Source organism: Camponotus vicinus, unplaced genomic scaffold (genome assembly GCF_025532165.1).
Source record: "Camponotus vicinus isolate PSW18456_S1 unplaced genomic scaffold, iyCamVici1.0 SCAF_1, whole genome shotgun sequence".
Taxonomy (NCBI): Eukaryota; Metazoa; Arthropoda; class Insecta; order Hymenoptera; family Formicidae; genus Camponotus; species Camponotus vicinus.
The window spans coordinates 35323313-35339179 of NW_028141945.1; the positions used below are offsets into that span (position 1 = coordinate 35323313).

Below are 15867 nucleotides of genomic sequence, written 5' to 3' on the forward strand. Positions count from 1 at the left end.
CAGGTGGTTACAATCGAATATATTTAAGGAAAATAAAATACATGCGCTTTTATCGGTGCTTAGTTAAATATGTGAGTATAAATAATTTAGGGTACCAAATTATACTCGAAACGAATCAAATCTGATAACAGCGAGATTTAAAAAGAAATTCAATTCGAATATTTAGCAATATAAAATAAAAAATTATCAATCAATTAATTTTTCTGTAACATTTCAATAATTTGCAGACATCTTACTGATATCAGAGTACCCATTCGATTCGTTTCGAATTTTTTAAATACTCACACATTTTATGTGATATTCACATGCATCTAAATATTAATTAAGAATAATACAAAAATAAGTTTTTTTAAATATATTACAATTTGCGCACATGTATTTTATTGCATATACATATACACTTAATCTAAACTAATCATAATATCCTGGGATGATGGAACACCAATACCTACAAATGATTTCTTAAAAGAAACCAAAAATTAAGTTAATTCAAAATTAATTAAGAAAATATACTTGTTTGTAACCACAATTTTTTTATCAAAAATGTAAAAACTTATTGCTTTATTTATTTGAAAAGAATGAAATATATCTATTATATCCATTTTTAAGCTATTAAATTATTTCAATCATATTATTTCAATCTATTATTAAATATTTTCATCATTAACATGTATAATACTGATATTAATAGATATTAATGGAACAACATTCTAAAAAGAAGAAAATATCTCTTCTTTTACATTTGGTGAATTTTGTAATTTGATTTTTCAATATATGATGATCGTCATTAAATCACTGCCAAAAACATAATTTCCAGGAGCTACCAAGAAAACCTGAATTTAATTCCAACTCTATAACGGAAACTTCCAATTTTTAATGAGGCACCGAACTAAGCATTGCAGATAGATTCCACAAAAACCGACAAGAAATAACTCTCCACGATGAAGATCGTTTCCATTTTCCACCAGTACAAACCACGCATTTGCTACGTCCACCTGACATGAGGGATGGCGAAGGGGTTTCTTCGCCGAGGCAGCGATCGCGTCCAAAAACGTAAAAAGAATGCAATTGTTTGCAATTTATTATAAAACCGTTTAATAATTTATTATAAAACCGTGAGTGAATACTTAACGCGACGCGAAATTCGCGAAATAATTTTAATTAGGAACGATACTTAAAATAAATTATTTTGTATTGCAATTTTTAATTTTTGCGCGTAATCGATAATATATTTAATCCTTAAAAGCACAATCGACAAAAATTTTACAAATACGAAGCTAATATTTAATTATTGGTTTAACATCGAGTCTTATTACTCTTATTCAATATTTTTTATATTATATAGAAGAATTTTTTAATGATACTTAAAATTGCAAAATTCTTAAACAAAAGTTTCCCGAATTAATTACTAATCTTTTAATGTAAAAGTAATCTATTCAATATTTGAAGAATTTTATAAGAAAAACATTAAAATATTTATCGAATAATCGGATAATTCAACGAATTTTATATTATTGTACGTATTTTTTCAATTTTGCGTAATTTACAACAGATTTTTTTACAGTAGATTATTAAAATTACAATAGATTATTAAAAACTTAGATTATTACAATTTATACGTACAATTATACAGAAAAAATACAAAAAATTATAAAAAATAAAAATAATATAATTACAATTTAGATGTGTTTAATAATTAGATGCTATCAGTATCAATATTCTTAATATTAGAGAAATTATAAAATTTATATATTATTTAAACTAATTGATGATATGTAAAAGATACAAATTGGAAATAAATTATATATTTAAATTGAATTATATCCTCTCAATATTACCGAATTATTAGATACTAATAACATTCACATTTGAACTTGACATTAAGTAACTTTTAAGAACATACAATTTTTAATTTACAAAATAAAATATTAATAATAAATTACAAAATATAATATTAATAGCAATTTAGAAAATAAAATGTTAAATATAATATTAAATGTATAAAATGCAATTTAAATGTATTTTACTTCATTACATACATTTAATATTACATTTAATTTACATTTATAATTTTTACAAATTAAATTTTTAATTTTTATTTACAATCATTTTTCAATTTTAATCGATTTCAATTTTTATAAATAATTTATTTAATTAGTTTTATGTTTTCCTGAAAATATATTTTTTTATTTCCTTAAAAATAAAAAAAATAATTTTATCGAATTTTGAATTTTTTTTTCCTAATAGCCCTAACAGACCTAGTTGCCCTACCTAACCGCCCTAATAACCTAACAGACCTAAATGCCCTACCTAACCGCCTTAATAACCCTAACAGACCTAAATGCCCTACCTAGCCGCCCTACTTGAGTTACGCCAGTAAAAACTGGATTTAGGAACCCTATCGGGAATCTGCGATAATGTGAGGTTTAAAGAGCCCTAAGCAGGAATTCGCGATCAAAAGATTTAGGGAGCCCTAATCGCGCAATTTAATTTGGACGACCGACTATTATCGCCGGCAGATAAGACGATCGTATGATATTACGATCGTAAATAAATCTTTTTCTTAAATAAAGCTTTTCAGACTGCACGTCTGAATTCATTCATTAAAAGTACAAAAAAATACAAATTATCATGCATATGATATAATTAGCATGCATTTTTAACTCTCTCTGTCGGCGGGTTATTAAAAATTTATATCTTTAAAATTTTTATAAAAAAACTCGTATTATATATATATATATATATATATATATATATATATTTATTTATTTATTTATTTATTTATTTATTTATTTATTTTATATCTTGCATAAAATTAAAATTAAAATATGATTTCTAAATATTTTTTCCTTGTTCTTAATATTTATAAATAATTAGTAATTTCTTTTAACAAAAATTTTAAAGACAAAAAAATTTTTAATTTAGTATAATATTTTATTTTGGAATGTAAATACATATAAAAGAAATTTTTTGTGTTTTAAAATTGATCAGAATTCATACACGCGATTGTACCGCCGCCCGAGAGTTAGAAGCAATGGATTTATCTACATGCATTTATATAAATCCACTGCTTCAAAATAAAAGTTCACTCACCGACACTGATGCGCAACAGCGGAGTTGTTAATATTGAAGCTATGTTGTCTGTAACATACAAATATAAAATCTAAATTATAACAGCGCTTAAAATAATTAATATTTTAAGAAATTATTATTATATATGTATTGATTTTTATGTGTAATTATAACTAAATATAATTATAAATAAATATATAAATATGAAATAATTTTATAAATAGTTAATTTTTAAAGTAGAAACTTTTATAAAGAATTTTTATAAAAATTTTTTCTAATCTTTTCTTGTTTAAATCATTCAAATAAACGAACCAAATTAATATATGCAATTTATACATAATAATATGAATAATAATACTCACCATCAGGTTGTTCCGCTGGTGCAGGATGCCTCTCCTAGGCCTCCTCCTCCTCTCAGACTATTAGGGTTGCTGCGTTGATCTGTAACATATAAATAGAAGAAAAATTGTAACAGCGTTTAAAATAATTAATATTTCAAAAAATTATTATTGTTAAATTTTATATTCCATGTATATAATAAGCAGATTAATAAGATGACTCTACAAATTTTAAAAAAGAACATTATTAATAATTCTTTAATAACTTTATAAAATTATACTCCTTTACAAGATTATAGTCTTTATAAAAATCTTTTTCTCCAATTCTCTCTTATTTAAATTATGTAATCAAAAAGTCAAATTACGCGATTAATTGCTTGATTTAAATTTCGTGTATGCAATTATAATAAATATTTAATATTTTATATACATATATATATATATATATATATATATATATAATTATATATAAATAAATGTATAAATTATTTACCTTAGGGTTGCTCCACCGATGCCAGATGCCTCTCCTAGGCCTCCTCCTCCTCTCAGTCTTAGACGCGCGATACTTAACGGCACTCCCGCACTCACGAGCGATATTTTTATATCGCTATTTTCGTTATTTTACGCGCGATACTGAACGGCACTCCCGCACTATTTCGGTACGATTAAATATTTGGTCGCGCGATGTATATATTTAATATATATATACTTTCAACGACACTCCCGGTTTCGGTACGAGCGAAAATCCCATTTCATTTACGAGAATCAACTTCGAGCCAATATGTCGGGAATGCAACGATACAACGAGCAAGGACTAAGCCCAAACCGGAAAGAAGACAAAACGATTGACGGAATAGAGGAAAATGAAGTTCACCAGCTCTTTTTCGCGCATAATTATCCTATCTCGTATCGAACCTGGACCCGCTAAGCACGATTTCAGGTGCTTCGCCCGGAACACGAAGTTTCCCGCGATTGCAGGACATGGCTACACCAGGCTGGTAGACGGCAAAAGAAGAGGATACCCACACTTTTTAAATGCTAACATTCAGCAATTTAGAAAATGGGGAGGCAACCCCTTTTACCGAGCGAAAATCGTGCCTAGGGGAATCCACTCGACTCCTCGACAGGGTTAACACACGCAGTGCGTGTGGCTGTAGACGAGCAAAGAGAGGGACCCATTGACGACCATTCCGAGCAATCGATCGAGTTCTAACTAATTCGGGCCGAATCACTTGACGAAGCACGAAGCACGAGTGTACGTTGCATAGCAACGTGTGCAAACTCGAAATCCTAGTTAGTTGGCATCGGAAGTAGAGACTCATGACAATAATGAAATTGGGATTTTTATACGAAAAGTCCAACGCGGGAGCGCGAAAACACGACAACGCGAGAATACTACAACGCGAAAACGCGGTAACGAAACGCCGCCGTCCGCGACACGTTGACGGCACCGACGACGCAATCAAATGCGCGTGCCACATATGAGCCATTGTACGACTCGTGGCAATGCTGCGCTGGGTACTTAGCTTCCCCTTCAGGCTCCTTAAGATTTATCCTAAATAAAAAAATTTAAGATAAACCTCAAGGCACCATCCAAGTACTAAGCCCTCCCACCCCGACAAGGTGTACCCAATGGGAGGGTTGTATTATATAAATTTATAATATAATATAATTTATGAAAGAGAAAAAGAGAAATTTATATTATATCTAATTTTATATAATTTGTGTGTGAAATTTATTATATCATTCAATAATGTAATCTGAATCATTATAGCGCTTCCGATTTTTATGTCACGTACACAATAAGTGCATTTAGTTAAAATAATAATTTTCCTTCTCATTGTAATGTCTACTTATGTATTATTGAATAAAAGACAACGATCATTTTCTTTAATACAGGAAAATTGGAATCTAATTTATAGAGATGTTATAATAATAAATAACAATGAGAAAATTTTATAATAATTATATTGTATATAATATTATATTGTATATTACATTTTATATTGTATGTAATAATTATTGCCACAATTGTTGCTATCCTTAGATTTGCACAACAGCGTTCATATTAATACATACTTAATACTTAACTCTTTTTCTTATTATTTATTTCCGTTCCTACATGCCAAATGTTGACCGAAAGATAAAAGCGATGGATCTGGATAAGAAAGATGTCTAACTGTATATATAAAACATACTATCTTAAACTGAATCGATAAAAATTTTATTGATTAAAAATGTAACACAACGTATCATTTAAGTAAGCATTATGTCTTGTTATAACATTCTTTGCGAATTATTTATACAGAACAATAAATGTGTTTTTAAAATCTGCATATAATTTTTTAGAAGATATAGTTAAAATGTATTAAATATATTTTTTTCTAAATGCGAATCAAAATGATCAATGAATTAATATTGTACGTTAATTACAATAATACTTTATAGCTGAAAATTAAAAGAATATATGTATACGTAAATATTTATACAAATGACATTGATTGCTTTAATCGTAATGTATGAATAATATATGAAGTGCGTCTTTAATAAACCGAGTTTAAAGAGAAAACGCTTGAAACTACACCATTATAAACGAGTGTGTAAGTAATAAATGAAGTAAATTTGTGTGAGTAACTAAATACAATTTAATTGAGACATAAATCTTGTACGCGATAAGAAAGTGATGACAGGACACGTAAATCGATATTATTTTGGTTTAGTTTTTATCTGCGTATCGACTTACAATAGATAAAGCCGAGCCGATGCTCGCTCGAGCTTGCCCTTTAAAAGCAATTAGAGAAAAGGATGCAACGAGGATGCGACAAGGATGCGAGTAGAAACGCGAATAAGACGCGAGCTATTTCTCGAGTGACGAAATCCGAATTTTCTATTGGATTTGAGGATCAAGGAACTATGATTATTGGCTATCGATCGAGTCCGCGTGGAGTATTTAGTTCAACAGTCCGCGCGGATTATTTAGGTCAAGAAAAATTTGGGATGCTACCGATATATCGAACATCTGACGCAAATATTAATCGTTATGCAAAGGCCAAACACAAATTAAGTGTAAATACATTCAATTTTAATATTTTTATAAATCTAGTTTGTATAAAACTAAGTATCTACATTAATTGATTGTAAAATTAATTATTACGCGCAATCAATTTTTTGCCTTTTAAACAGATATTTAATATTGTAAATTGTAATTATCAAAAATTATCTTGAATATAAACTTTTGATAAATTCAATCTGTTAAAAAATATCTAATTCTTATATATAAAGTATATAATAATTACGTTATTGTGAAATATTTTATAAAATATTCAACTATATTAAAATATCAATTACTACAAAAAATATTTTATTATTTGGAATATTTTAAAATAAAAACTGAAATATTTTTTATACATGCGTTATATATTAGGTGATAATTTAGAATAAATTACTTTCGAAAAGATGAAAAAGGGACAAGCAATATGTTTGAAAATAATATGAATGATAAATAATTAATAAATTACTTACATCGCATATTTCCTTGCTCCTATGTGTTGTCCGATGCTTTTCTCTCTTTTCTTTCTTGGTTGTCCTTTGCTATTTTTTCACGATACTTACACTCACTCTCGAAAACACGATTAATAATGATTCGTTATATATGGAACGATCGCGAAACACTTTGCACGGCACTCCCGCGGAATAATTACGAGAAACACACTTTATATCGTATAAGATAGAGAAGTAAGATTCACTTGACGTTTATATGAGATCAAATTAAATACTAATTCGTTATAAATGTTGTTTTCATTATTGATATATATATATATATATATATATATATATATATATATGTATATTAATACGAATTATAGGCTCGAAAATTTAATATAACTGAAAGTCATGATACAATAATCGTTTAATTAATAATTAATTTGACAATATACGACGAATTTCGCACTACTATCTTTATTGCTCGAGTGTCGCCGTGTGAATGATACCAAGACCGTAGAATGTAACCACTAGCGCGCTATTGTTTACGTCGTCAGGGCCGAACACCGTATTATTGTTCGTTCGTCATATTCGAAATATTTTACGTACTTTAACAAATATGTATATATGAAATATTTTAAAGTATAAAAGCTTAGATTTTAGATTATATAGATTATGTGATTACTTTTTGAAGGATTAATGTGTGTACGCGGAGTCTTTCTACGTACAAATTACATTGTAAAAATTAATAATATACTTTGAATAAAACGTATTTCGCACTACTATCTTTATTGCTCGAGTGTCACCCTGCGAATGATACTAAGACCGTAGAATATAAACACTAGCGCACTATTGTTTACGTCGTCAAGGCCGAACACCGTGTTATTGTTCGTTCGTCATATTCGAAATATTTTACGTACTGTAACAAATATGTATATATGAAATATTTTAAAGTATAGAAGCTTAGATTTTAGATTATATAGATTATGTGATTACTTCTTGAAGGATTAATGTACGCGGAGTCTTTCTACATACAAATTAGATTGTAAAAATTAATAATATACTTTGAATAAAACGTATTTCGCACTACTATCTTTATTGTTCCAGTGTCACCGTGCGAATGATACCAAGACCGTAGAATGTAAACACTAGCGCGCTATTCTTTACGTCGTCAAGGCCGAACACCGTGTTATTGTTCGTTCGTCATATTCAAAATATTTTACGTACTTTAACAAATATGTATATATGAAATATTTTAAAGTATAGAAGCTTAGATTTTAGATTATATAGATTATGTGATTACTTTTTGAAGGATTAATGTACGCGGAGTCTTCCTATATACAAATTACATTATAAAAATTAATAATATACTTTGAATAAAACGTATTTCGCACTACTATCTTTATTGCTCGAGTGTCAACGTGCGAATGATACTTGTAAGACCGTAGAATATAAACACTAGCGCGCTATTGTTTACGTCGTCAAGGCCGAAGACCGTGTTATTGTTCGTTCGTCACATATTCGAAATATTTTACGTACTTTAACAAATATGTACGCGAAATATTTTAAAGTATAGAAGCTTAGATTTTAGATTATATAGATTATATGATTATATTTATTGAAGGATTATAAGAATAATGTACACAGAGTCTTCTATTATTTTAATTGTTTAAATCTACGATTCCATTGTTTTATTGCGCGATCTCAATCCGAATTATATTTAGATGATCGAAAAATAGAACGATAAAAAGTCGCGGATGTTTGACTTTATATAATTCATTAAAAAAATAAATTCTGTATGTCTAAAACTGATATTATATCGAAAGAATAATTTATTATTTTAGATTTTTGTTATTATGATTCTTATTAATTAAATGAATAAATTACGCGAAATATATAGTTCGAAAACTCTTTCGCCTATATATATATATATATATATATATATATATATATATATATATATATATATACATATAGATATTAGTTATATCGTATTTATAGAAGTTAATTAATCATATTATTATAAATAATAATTTTCCGATATTAATCGCGCTTGCTTTTATTAGAAAAGGAATTTAACGGAGCGTTTCAAACCACTACTTTATTTTTTGAATGTCCTCGCGTGAATGATAACCGAGATATATGTATAATATTATCGTGACGTAATATGTCGCCAAGGCCGAAAACTGTATTATTATTATTTTTTTGCTGAAATATTTTACTAATGGCACATATATATACGAAATAAATATTTCAAAATCTATCGTTTTGTTACATGTAGTTACATTTATTAATGATAATTAATCATTAATTATATGTTAAAAATATTACAATATATCTTCAACCCTCCCCCGCCCCTCCCGAACGATCATAAAATCCTAAACAAATTATTATATACTGCTAATGATTAAAACTCTTTATAAAATGCAAGAATAATGTTCCGACTTTAGAAAAACTATAATATAATAAATTATTATAGTTATAATAAATTATTATAGTTATTATATAAATTATTATTAATATAATAAACCTCGATTTCAAAAATCGCGCAACATTTCGAGAAGATAGTTTAAAAGTTTGACAATATTCCTTCAATCAAGTAACCATAAAATCCAATAATGAAAGAATTAATTACTCCTGTTAATTATTAAAACTTTGCTAATGATTACTTATGATTACTTACAAAATGAAAGAATATGGTTCAAACACAAATTGTAATAGAGCATTCGAAAATTGATAATTCTATGCGTATGTATATCGGATTTAATTTGATATAATTTGATATAAATTTGTTTTTTTAAATTATAAAAATTATAAAAATTAGAATAATTTATCGTCAAACTTACACTATACGAGTTAATTTAGTGTATAAAACACAAGTCTTAAATATTTATTTATCTTATTTTTTTTTAAATGAAGTATATAATTGCAATTAGTAATACTAATTCTTGGCATAATGTGATGATAATTTTTTTTTGCAAATGAAGAAAAATTTAATCCTAAATTGCAAAGATTTGACAATACGTATTAATGATAAAATTACTCATATATAATACTCATATATAATAATTACTGCTAAAATTATTGCAAATCTCAATTTTTTAAATTTGCGTTGATATTAATAGTGCATCTTTAATAGACGAAAGATTACAAGAATGAATTGAATGCAAGAATAAATGAAAGAGTGAATTCGTAGAAAATGTATGCTCGAAACTATACACAGTTCTAAACGAGTGTGTAAGTGACTGAAATATATGAAATAAATTTGTGTAACTAAATTGAGACATAAATCTTGTACGCGATAAGAAAAAGTGATGACAAGTGGACACGTAAATCAGTATTATTTTGGTTTAGTTTTTATCTGGGTATCGAGTTACAATAGATAAAGTCGAGCGATGCTCGCTCGAGCTTGCCTTTTAAAGCAATTAGAGAAAAGGATCCAACGAGGATGCGACAAGGATGCGAGAAGAAACACGAATAAGACGCGAGCTACTTCTTGAGTGACAAAATCCGAATTTTCTATTGGATTTGAGGATCAAGGAACTATGATTATTGGCTATCGATCGAGTCCGCGTGGAGTATTTAGTTCAGGAGTCCGCGCGGATTATTTAGATCAGAAAAAATTCGGGATACTATATTCGATATCGAACACCTGATGCGAATATTAATCGTTACGCAAAAACCAAATTAAGTGCAAATGCAATCAATTCATATTTTTATACATCTATTTTTTAACAAAGTATCTAAATTAATTGATTGTAAAGTTAATTATTAAGCGCAATTAATTTTTTGCCTTCTAAACAGATATTTAATATTGTAAATTGTCAAGAATTGTCTTGAATATATAAAACTTTTGATAAATTCAATCTATTAAAAAATATCTAATTCTTATATATAAAGTATATAATAATTACGTTATTGTGAAATATTTTATTGTAAAATATCCAACTATCTTAAAATAATTAATACAAAAAATATTTTATTACTTGAAACATTTTAAAATAAAAACTGAAATATTTTTTATACACGCATTATATATTAGATGATAATTTAGAATAAATTACCTTTGAAAAAATGAAAAAGGAACAAGCAATGAAAGTAATACAAATGGTAAATAATTTAAATTACTTACTTATATTTCGGTGCTCCGTAGATTCCCCAATGCTTTTCTCAAATCTCCTTTTCTTCTCTAGTTTGTCCTTTCTTATTTCTTCATGGCACTCACACTCACTCTTGAAAATACGATTAATAATGATTCGTTATTATATGGAACGATCGCGAAACACTTTGCACGGCACTCCCGATCGCGGAATAATTACGAGAAACACACTTTATATCGTATAAGGGATAGAGGGAAGAAGATTCATTCGACGTTTATATGAGATCAAATTAAATACTAATTCGTTACAAATGTTGTTTTCATTATTGATATATATATATATATATATATATATATATATATATATACACATATATATATACATATATATATATACATATATATATACACACATACGTGTATATTAGTATGAATTATAGGATCAAAAGTTTAATATAATTGAAAGTCATGATACAATAATCGTTTAATTAATAATTAATTTGACAATATATACGACGTATTTTGCGCTGCTATCTTTACTGCTCGAGTGTCGCCGTGCGAATGATACCAAGACCGTAGAATGTAAACACTAGCGCGCTATTGTTTACGTCGTCAAGGCCGAACACCGTGTTATTGTTCGTTCGTCATATTCGAAATATTTTACGTACTGTAATAAATATGTATATATGAAATATTTTAAAGTATAGAAGCTTAGATTTTAGATTATATAGATTATGTGATTACTTTTTGAAGGATTAATATACGCGGAGTCTTTCTACATACAAATTACATTGTAAAAATTAGTAATATACTTTGAATAAAACGTATTTCGCACTACTATCTTTATTGCTCGAGTGTCACCGTGCGAATGATACTTGTAAGACCGTAGAATATAAACACTAGCGCGCTATTGTTTACGTCGTCAAGGCCGAACACCGTGTTATTGTTCGTTCGTCATATTCGAAATATTTTACGTACTGTAACAAATATGTATATATGAAATATTTTAAAGTATAGAAGCTTAGATTTTAGATTATATAGATTATGTGATTACTTTTTGAAGGATTAATGTACGCGAAGTCTTTCTACATACAAATTACATACATTACATTGTAAAAATTAATAATATACTTGGAATAAACCGTACTTCGCACTACTATCTTTATTATATATAAACACCAATCGTAAGTTCGAAAGATTAATGTAATTGAAGATTATGACATAGTAGTAATCGTTTATTTAATAATTGATTTATATGTTCGCATTTTACGAAAATTTAAAATATCAGATGAAATATAGGTATTTGACTTTAAACATTATTGAATGAATAATTATCTGTAAGGATTGATACTCGAAAGATTGTAACAAAATTGACAATTTTTATTGTCGCTTTAATTTTTACTTGCAATTATGGATGATCACACTTTGATAAAGATTTATCGTTATGTTTCGTGTCGTTTATTAAAAGTTTAGTAATTGTTAATTATAATTATCTTAATTATGTTCCGATAATAATTACAATCGCGTTTTAAAAAAAGAATTCGATATACGAAATATTTCGCACCATTACTTTACTCCTCGAGTGCCGTCGTACAAATGATATCAAGCAGTGATGCTAGATTCCGACCTTTTGGTAGCATGCGGTAGCATGGAGAGGGTAATAGAAGGAGACAAAACATGATTCTCTCTCGCTCTTTTCTCGCAGAGAGAATCATGTTTTGTCTCTTTCTATTATCCCCTCCATGCTACCGAAAGACTGGAATCTGGCATCACTGATACCAAGGCCGTGACATATAAACACAGCACGTCACACGCCGTCAAGGCCGAACATCGTGTTATTATCTATTCGTTGCCGGAATATATTCTACGTACTTTCACATATATATATATATATATATATATATATATATATATATATATATAAATTATTATAGATTAATTCATTAATATATCACGAAGTCTTTTATCATGTTAATTAATTAGACCTATAATTTGACTCTTTTATATTGTGCGTTCTCCATCCGAATTATATTTAAATCGAAATATCTCTCTCTCAATTAACAAATAATTTTTACTCGTAATAATCAATTTCGCAACAACACAACAAGTTATTTTAGGTTTCCAATTTTTACGTAATTAAATAAATAAATAAATTACGCGAAATATATATATACCTACTTCGAAAACTTCCGTCAAAATATATATATTACATATTATTTAATAAAATGAATTATTTATTAATCATATTATAGCAAATTTCCCGATACTCTGCGTCTCGCACCACTATTGTTCTATTCGTCGCGCGAATAACAGAGTTGAGGCTTGTAATATTAACGCGCTATATGTCGCAAAGGTCAAACACTATGTTATTATTAATTTGTTGTTAAAATGTTTCATATAATTATGACGATATATATACTATACTATATAATGATATATAATATGTATATTATATATGTATACAACATATATTATATATATACATATATGTATGTTTATGAATATATTGAAATATTAAAATATACAAACATTTGAAAGTAGATTAATTATTTATTAAATGATTAAATGATATATTTGCGTCACGGAGCTTATTGTACACTAATCTAAAAAAATAATTATTCTTTACCCAGCTAACAAAATTAATATAAAAAAATCCATATTGCTCAAATATTCAATATTAAAGCCAGAATAAAATTTATACAGATCCATTATTTAATTCAGTTACAATACTAATAAAAATAATTAAATGTATTATTAATATATTTATTATTATTTATATTTATTTGTATTATGTATTGTTTTATTCATTTATGTTTATATTAAATTATTTTTTTAACATTTCACAGGTTTATATACACACGCCATATATATATATCACAGGTTTATACACACACGCCATATATATATATATATATATATATATATATATATATATATATATCACAGGTTTATACACACACGCCATATATATATATCACAGGTTTATACACACACGCCATATATATATATATATATATATATATATATATATATATATATCACAGGTTTATACACACACGCCATATATATATATATATATATACACCTATATATCGATGTAATAATTTTCTTTTTCGAATAACTGTGTTTCTGTTATTATCAATTATGCTTGTTACTTCTTACTATGGTTTATATTTTCTGAGATAGCATTAGCATACAGCAGATTTTTCAAACTATGCAAGTACTTGTAAAGCTGGCTACCTTTAACAGTATCTCATCGATGATATTAGGAACTAATGTGCGGCAAGCGTTGCTACCACGATCGTAATTGGCGTACGCGATTATTTTGCGAGGTTCTCTGCGGATCTCGATCCTCTCTTCGCGACAAAGAAACGAAGAAAAGGAAAAAGATAGTGAAAAAGGAAGAATGAACAACGCAATTTATGCGAGTGAAAAAGAGAGAACGAGCACGATAGTGAAAAGAAGTGGCCGCAGCTTCCCTCGTTCGGCCCCCTTGTATCCTTCGTGCTTCCTCGTCCCCTCGTGCTTCTCGCGCGTTCCTCCAGTGTCGTAAAAAAGGCTGTATACTTTCACGGAGTACGCGCGACGGGTAGGTAGGTAGGTAGGTACAGGGCGATATATAAATTACACGTCTGGTCCCGGGAGGCCCCTGAGGAAGTAACGGTATTTACGGGGAAGCGGGGGCTCTTCTGTTGCTCGTAGTTGCCGATCTTAGCCTGGCTGACCTGCCGTCCCGCGCGTCCATCCGATCTCCTCCTTCCTCGTGACAGCGAGAAGAGACGAGAAGAGGAGTCAGCCGCGTTCTCGCTTCTCTCTCGGTCGAGGAAACTCCGCCCGTCCGTCCATTCGCATCCGTGCACCTCTATCTACTCGAGAGATACTCGCGAGTGCAACCTCGCTCATCCCGAGCCCGCTTGATCGGCGGCTAAGATTGCGCTCGCGAAGTTACGTCAGCGTCTTATTGGCGTACCCGGAGCACACAGGAGAGGCGCACGTGATCAAAGGGAATCTACATGTGCGAATTCGTTTAACGAACCCGCGCGAATGTCCTATGGACTCTGTCCCTCGAATACTGCCGGATGCAGAACTGTTGTTCTCTCTCTCTCTTTTCTTCTCTTTTATTTTTTTTCCTCTCCGCACGACATTTTGCTTCTGTGTGTATCGACGTGCCGTTTGTGGTGAAGATCGTCGCGATTACACGAACATGAAATGTGAATAACCAGACCCGAAAACGGCTTCGTTAGCTCACCGCTAATTGCTTTTTAGCCTACGGTCCAACATTCTTGCAAAATGCAACGGAGATACGTAATGGGATTCTATTCTCGGCTGCCTTAATTATGCAGCGATTCTTGGTTGTGTGTCCTTTAATTGCGCAACAAAAATACGAAATATATAAATATCATTAAGAAATTAAATCGCTCGGGATTTTTAAAAGCCCCTTAACGCGCACTTTTAATGACCATACATTTTACTCGCGATACGTCTAGATACGATGCAACCATTAGAGACGGATGACAAATTTACATCGCTGTTTTACAATCTTTCTTCCTTCTTTCCTCCTTTTTCCAAATTAGATTGATTGACTTTATGTAAAATGTATTTTCTTCTAATAGCAAAAATAAAATGAATCGTATTGTCATATTAACTTTAATATCTTATACTTATCACAAATTTATATACGATAAGCTTTAACTTAGCTTTCTCGATACAAGAAATTTTGATATGATAAATTATAAATGTAATTTTTAAAATATTATTATGAAAAGTCATTTCTCTCATAATATATTATTTTTTTATAAAAATTATTTCTATAAGATATTCAAGAGTGACGCATAAACTCATCAGCATCGATATCATTTTATATATTTTTATAGT

General features: G+C 28.8%; 1 long non-coding RNA gene across 1 annotated transcript; it reads right to left on the reverse strand.

Moving 5' to 3' along the window:
• Positions 1 to 2890: 2890 nt before the first annotated feature.
• Positions 2891 to 4411, reverse strand: LOC145977642 (uncharacterized). Its single transcript, XR_014440597.1, has 3 exons — positions 3904 to 4411; positions 3435 to 3513; positions 2891 to 3141 (listed from the first exon to the last, which is right to left on the reverse strand). It is a non-coding gene; the product is annotated as an uncharacterized LOC145977642 (long non-coding RNA).
• Positions 4412 to 15867: the final 11456 nt, after the last annotated feature.